The 7,844-nt window shown below is 37.4% G+C and overlaps 1 pseudogene; it reads left to right on the top strand.

Annotated features, from left to right (window-relative positions):
* Nucleotides 1–3,061: 3,061 nt before the first annotated feature.
* LOC143634912 (NAD(P)H-quinone oxidoreductase subunit 2 A, chloroplastic pseudogene) overlaps nt 3,062–7,844 on the top strand; it is a 7,609-nt pseudogene continuing 2,826 nt past the window's right edge.

The raw sequence follows: 7,844 nt of genomic DNA, 5'->3' as shown, positions 1-7,844 counted from the left end.
TTGGAACATTAGTACTTCATACGTGCTTTTGTATTTCAGGTCATTGATCGTTAAAGATGCTAAATGGGAGTTTTGTACGAGCATGGAATGATATCTCGGGAAGACCTAAGCATGATTTGATGTCTTGGGAAGTGTTACAAGGATTCGGGAAGAGTATGGATGAGAAATCATAAGCTGATGCTAAAACTGAACAAGATGGGTGACAAAATGTGGCCAAGAAGTAAAACGGGCATATCCTGGGCTAGAAAATGAGTTACGGGAGCCATAACATAAGAATTTTGGGTTTCTCAATGAGAGGAATCTGAATATGAGGTTTTCTTAGGTCGCGATACGCGATGAGATGGTCATATGTCCATAGCCTATCGCGATGGACATAAAAAACAGGAAAAAACGGGTTTTGACCTATATCTTCTATTTGACGAACCGTAATCAGTTATGACGACCAGCAATAGCTATTAGGCGATTTTGGGTGAATTCTAGGGCTACCAATCATCTATTGATCAATCTTAATGGCCTTCCTCATCATAATTGAAGATCTATCGATGACGATGCTTGGCTAGTCTTCTCGAATCATATCCGGGATGTAAAGTTTGTATTACTTTCAGTTTTCTCCTGTATTAAGAACACATACTTTGTAACTTTTGATGATTAATCTATGGGTATTTATGTTTAGTATTGTTGTGCATTAAGTCGGTTTAGGTTTACGTTTATCAGAACGACTAGTTTGTAGGTTGCTATAATAATTGCTCATAGGATTGTTTTGATTAGTTGAATACAAAGAAGTATACAATTGCCCTTAGTTGAGTCACACTGACAGGGACTATTTGATAACCAGTTCCGTGTGTTAGCGATTGTTGATGCCTAAGGTTTATCTAGTTAATCAGTCTGTGTTAATCAGTAATAGTTAATATGTTAGGTTGCATGAGATTATTGTTTGTTTGCATTCTTGAACCCCGGGTGTGATTTGCTTTTGTTAATTATTTGAATTTTTGAAGTTGTTTAACCAGTATTAAAACTCATTCTTATTTGCTTGTGTGATCAGCACTACATTTTGTTACTTCATAACATTGAAGTTGTTACACGATTTGCATTGACCACATATTCCTAGTGGATACGATACCTTACTTATCCTAGCTACTTAGGTTAATTAGGTTTTTTGCATGAATCAAACGACGGTTATCAAAATGGCGCCGTTGCCGGGAGTTAGTGCGCTTAGTGTTTTTTGTGTTATTTGATTTTTTGTGTTTAGTTTATTTTAGTTTAGTTTTAATTTTTAGATTTTAGTTTGAATTTTATTTTATTTTATTTTTATTTTTTTCATTTTACGCGGGGTGTGTTGTTTGTGCAGGTACCAGGTTTATGCACACCCAACACTCGGACAGACAGTCACCGCTTGTTTTCGAGCCCGAAATTGAAAGACTAGCTCGGCAGAACCGAGTTTAGAACAGAGCTTCAGAAATGGAAGGTCAAAACCAAAACTAACACCAGAACCAAAACCAGAACCAGAATGAAAACCTAAACCCAGACTCGAACCAACTCCCAGAAAACAATGATTTTAACCCAGACAACAATTTCCAACCCGATGATAACCAGCAAAACAAACCGAATAACTCAGCTCCTTTTTCTAGAACCCGAAACCGGAACCGAAACCGAAACCAAGATGTCAATCAAGTCGAACCATCAGCTCCACATAACACTCCTAGACGAAGAGTTCGGATTAATCTTGATGATGATCGTCCCAACATTCATACAGACGATGAAGAAAAGGGGGATGAGAACGATGCGGGCCAAGGTTTTGAGTATAATAACGAGGTAAATTAGATAGTTAGACAAAATGAGGGGTTTGAGCCGATAAATGAGTGAAATAATGATTGGGATGAAGAGGTGGAAGCACCGGTGAATCGGAGATATGGTGACTTTGTTAACAGAAATAGGGGGGAAATGGTATTGGGCGAAACATGGTTAACAGAGCCGAAAGGTTTGACAGAGGTCAGAGAATTCATGTCAATAGAGGTGATTTGGTTAATCCAGCGTGAAGGAGAAATTATATTGCCCCAATTCAGGGTGTTGACAGCCGTTTTAGACCGGCTATATCATATGGAGCATCCTCGATTGTCCCACAGGTACGAGTGCCGGGATACCAGACATTTAAGTCCCGACTGTCTTACATTAACATCGTGCCACATTTTCACGGGATGGCTTCTGAGGACCCGTATTCACACTTGTCTGATTTTTCGGCTATTTGCGGGTCGATTGGCGATGATTCATTTGATCAAGATGAGGTTCGGTTATGGTTATTCCAGTTTCATTGAAAGACAAAGCAAAACACTGGTTTAACTCATTACCGATGTATAGTATCAGAAACTGGGCCGAGATGCAACAGGTGTTCCTAAACGAGTATTATTCACAATCGAAGACAAATGATGCCCGAATTGAGATTCGCCATTTTTCACAGTTACCGGGCGAGCTATTTCATGAGACATTTACCCGTTTCAAATAGATGATAAAAAAGTGCCCTCATAATCAGATCGAGTTGTGGAAATTAGTGAAGTGTTTTGTTGACGGGTTAACAAATGAAGACAGAAAGCATTTGAAAGCCACGTGTAATGATCAATTATTAAACCAACCGGAAGAAGATGACTGGAATTTTCTTGAGTTTATGTGTGAAGATTCTAAGTCAGAAGCAGCTACAGAAAAGAAGAAGAAAACACTCGACTACCCAATCACTAAAATCAGCAGTGAGTGAATCTGAACGGATAGCAGAGTTAGAAAGAGAACTGACATTGTTGAAGAAAAATAAAGGTAAAAAGGAGGCTGGTAAAGTCGGGGTAAAGTTTCCAATTTGTGAAGATTGTGGGGGAACTTGGGCATACAGCAAATGATTGCCCCGAGTATGAAAACGAGGAGGATCCCGAAGGGGTTAATTATGCTTATGGGGATTCCAAAAGTTAGGGGTTCAATTTAAACACATACCACCCCGGCTTGAGAAATCACCCGAATTTCAAATACGGAAAGCAGACGAGTCAGTGCACTCAAAGTTTGATGCATTTATGAAGAGATTATGACAGATCATAAGGCTGAAACGAATAAACAGTTTGAGTTACGGGATAAGTCATCAGAGGCAATGTCAAAGAAGATTGGTCAACTCGCAGCAGATATGGCAAAGTTGCAAAAGAGTGCGGGTCAACTCCTGAGTGATACTACAGTCAACCCAAACCACTATTTCTCTAGCTCCAGGAAGGAAAAAAATGTACACATCAATGCGGTAAGTCTTTTACCTAATTTTGAAATTTCTAGTGTTGATGTTGATTCACCACCACCCCAGTTTGTTGAAGTGGTGGTGGAAGGTGTTAGTGATGAGTGTGATTGTGTTGGTCAAAATGGAATTATTTTCCAAAATAACTCGAATTTAAAAGCAAATGAAACATCTTTTTGTGAAAATTGTTTTTGTGATAAATGTTTAAATGGTAAATTGACTAACAAAATTGATGAAGGGGTGGAGCATAATACCACCCTCAGTAAACTCCAAGACCCGGGAGTGCCGTTTTTATCAATTCAAATTGGGGAATTTAAAACTGATCGGGCACTTTTAGATCTTGGAGCATGTGTTAGTATCATGCCCGGTAGTTTATATGATCAGTATGAATTTGGCCCGTTAGAAAGGTTAAACACCACAGTGGTGTTGGCGGACCAAACTCATACACTTCCTCGGGGCATGGTGAAAAATGTAATGGTTCAGGTGGAGGAATTTTCCTACCCAGTTGACTTTCTTGTACTTGACTATGCTAAACGTGTGAATAATACACAACCACAAGTCATACTGGGTCGGCCATTCCTTACCACAACACATGCGGTAATTGATTGTGCTAAGGGGATTTTGGGAATCAAGTGTGGAGACCGTAATGGACGGTTATTATTGTTTGAAAATGCTATTAACCCTCTTGTTGACAAGTGTGTATCCTTGGACAAGGATCATAGAAAAGAGGAATGTTTTGTGACTGACATGATAAATAAGAAGGGATTTGAGAAACAACAAAGTGAGAAAGTGGAAGAGAAAGGTAGCCGACCAAGGAAGAAGAAAGTGAGACATCCAACCAACCAAAATGATCGAGAGTGGAGATTGAGGATGTTCGGGCCAGATCCTGGCCTATCGAAAGACTGGCAACAAATGATTGAAGAAAAAGCGTGCTTATAATGAGAAAGTTGCACGGGAGCGGGTCAGACGCCCACCTTGAATGCCATACAAGTTTCAAAAGGGTGGTAATTGTACATTTTGTATATTTTTAGTTTCCATTTTGTTTTAGTTTTTATATTACTAATTGTATTTTAAGCATACCATCATAGCAAAATCTAAGTGTGGGGATACCGCACGAGAAACGTTGGGATTTTGAATCCTCACGAGACCTCACTCGTCCACCCGGGCTACTGGGGGGTTTAAAGGGCTTGTTGCATACGCTAAATGCAATCGTGATTCCTACGAAAGTGAGTTAGGTCTTTTAACATTATTAATTAGTTTAACAAATTTATTATGAAATTAATTAATTCGGCTCGGTAATTGTTTTAACAAAATTAATAGAAAATCATTTTTATAACTTTTAAAAGACCTATGTCTTACACTTGTGAGAAGCTTACTTCTACACGTCTCGAGATTTGGCAGGATTGGTTGTCAGTTTTGGTATTTGGGTGAGGCGAGTGTGCACGAGTGTTTACGAAGGTTCGCGAGCAAATTGTTCCATTCCATTGTCGATGATATCAGGTGATTTTAGTTTCAAAACCTATTTTGTTTTTATTAGTTTGAGTGTTAAAAGTGTAATTGTGTAATTGCTAATAGAACCATCACATTAGAGCCCCGAGTCTTTAAATTTTTAAACAGTCAATTTCAACCCCGTCCCTCAAATGTTCATTAATTGTTTAAATATTTTATCATTGAGGATGTAACACCCTGACCAAAGGCGGCGGAACATGCCGGGGTGAAACGGATTGCCCAAGAACACAAGACACTATTAAAGTGACAATATTTAATCAACTTATTAATTTCATTCAATCATCAAAGTAACACATATTGTTCTTATAAATAAACACCAAAATATAAAAGATAGATATTGTTCATTCTTCTAATAACCTAGCGGTATCAAATAGAATAACGCTTTCGAACTCCAACTCAAGTAATAATCAAACCTGTAACAATACATAAAATAACATTTGCCAACACGTATGTTGGTGAGCAATTTCATAGTTTTGAGTATATATAATATGAGCGAAATCCACAAACGTATATGAGACTATAAATAAAAGCATCAATCGTGGCATATAAAACATATGTAAATGAGGATCCTTTCTAATCGGTAACAACCGACATACTTGGATAATGAGGCCCTATTCTACTAGCACAAGGCTAAGTAGTTAGGGGAGCGTATGATCATACTTAATGAGGCTCAACAACAACATAAAAATAAACACTCGCGCACGTAAAGCATATGAGACATATAACACACAATAGAGCAAGTATTCTAGCATCATACATAAAGTTTGTGGTTTGAGAAATGAGTATAAAAAATCATTTTGTTTGAATAAGTATGCATGTTACCCCCAAAAGATAAAAGTGAAAACGAGGGATGAAATGTACTCACGTTAACTAAGTAACTTGAAAGATTGATTCTTGAATAATCGGAGATCGGGTTTAACGAGCAAGACCTAGATTAAACGGGTCTTAAGTTAGTAGGTAGTCTTGGAAGGGTTTAAAGTAAAATATGACAAGTAAAGTAAATAAATGAAGTTTATGGTTTAAAAACGTAAATGTTTGGGAAATTAAAGACATGCTCTAAAAGTAAGTTTACTCGAAACCGGGTCTTGGTATTTCATTCATAATTATTACTCAACCTATGTTAAGTAACTTATGTGGGTTATATTGCACTAATGCAAAACCCTTGGGTATATGAATACCAAAACAAGGTTTTAATCGAGTGTTCGGATTTGTTAATTTGGGTCTAGATAATTAACTAAACTCAAAGTTAACTTTCCAAAATGTTTTGAGATAACTCAATAAAATTAAAAGACTTAACCAAGTATATAGTTCTATTGTGGAGAACCTTCACGTCCGTTAAGTGAGTATTTGGTTTCACCGGTCCAAACTTGTTATAAGATCAAGTTGGATCCCAACACACCAAGTAAGTTGATAAAATACTTAAAATTAGTTTAAAATACAATCTTGAAGAAAAGATGAGTTTCGGTGGCCAAAAACACACTTGTGTGTCTTAAGCAAGTGAACTCGGTTTAGTTCAGTTTTGGTTCGGTCCTTGACTCGGAATGATACCGAGGATGGTTGCCACATACCCAAATACAATAGAACTATAAAAATGGTTTTAGAAGTTACAAGGTTCAAATCTTTCATAAACATGTTTATTTAACTATTTCAAACAAAACTAGTAAACAAAACTATTTAAAACAAAAGCTAGTAAACAAGAGTCCGGTCTTGGTTCCTCGGGTCTAATCTCGGGATAAAACCGAGACTAGTGACTTCATACCCAACACCATGAAACTCTTTAAACATGAATTAAAACTAAACTACTTACAATATAAACAAGACTAATAAAGCATTAAAGGAAAATAGTATAATCAAGAACTACAAAGAGTTCTCCATGAAGCCTTGCCTTGTAGCATATCACCTACCGAAGAAGATGAAAGCCGAAGGAAACAAGGGGTGCATATTATATATATGTTGTACCACAAGACATGAATTAGTAAGTAACAAACAAGAATTAAAGAAGGTCGTTGCTTGATTATTAAGAACCTTGAAGGTTAGAGATATTAACTTTGTTTGGGAGAGAAAGAAGGTGAATAAGCAAGGAGAAATGAATAGGATGGGTTTGTTTATAGAGGGAAGTAGTCAAAGTTGTTTTCTATGTTTTATATCAAGGCTTTCATGAGTTAAAAGGGTCTAAACAAGTAAATAATACAAACAAGAAGCCAAAATTCCGAAGTATGTGTGCAGGTGGTCCAAGACGTCACGCGACCGGCCTCTCCCCTTGGTCTGCGCGGCGCGGCGTCTTCAGGGGGGCTGGTCCATTTTGCTTTGCGGGTCGTTTCGGAGCGTTTTTGAGGCGTTTTAAAGACCGTAAGAAAGTGTTTTCGAAAACCAACAAGTGTGAGATGATTATGAACATAAAAGTCCATCATTTTATAAAAAGATTCGATTTACAAACGGGTCGGGTTTTGATACAAATACAAATATAAACATTAACCGAAAAAGACGAATGTTACAGAGGACAATGTAAACCTCAAGTGTGGGGATGGGGGAAATTTGAAAATTTTAGCCCGATAGTACATCGAAGGGTGTTCGGAAACTAAAGTTATTAACTGTTAATTATTGTCATTATTGCCAAGTTATAGGTTTCTGGTCATGGTTGGTTTTTCAGCTTCTCGATAGTTTTACTCACAAATGTTTTCAAAAAGAGAAGTTGAAAATGGGGTCGTTTAGGCGGGGATAACGAGTCAAGGGGACGGGTATACATGTTTCATATCGGCAGCCCATAATTCCAGACATATTGTGAGATGGCCTCTTATACTTAATACACATATTATATAATAGATATACAACATGTCTTACACCATTGATTGAGGGAAACCGGTATGTTTTACAGAGTTAGAACTTGCTTGTCACATGCTTATCGAGATCTTAATACCACAACATGTATGGAGATTAAGACTTTAGAAAACCTTTACATACAATTTCCCCCCACTAAAAAAATTTCCTTACCCGCCCATTATCCCCCTAGGAGCACGTTTGAACCTTATTCTTTTTCTATTTGCACAACCGAAAATTACACACCATTTCAGCCTTAGCC

This window comes from Bidens hawaiensis, unplaced genomic scaffold (assembly GCF_021521415.1).
Source record: "Bidens hawaiensis isolate Kalapana, Puna unplaced genomic scaffold, B.hawaiensis_p1.1 tig00007270_1, whole genome shotgun sequence".
NCBI lineage: Eukaryota > Viridiplantae > Streptophyta > Magnoliopsida > Asterales > Asteraceae > Bidens > Bidens hawaiensis.
The sequence above is the reverse complement of the archived record's forward strand: the minus strand, read 5'-3'. Positions and strand labels throughout refer to the sequence as shown.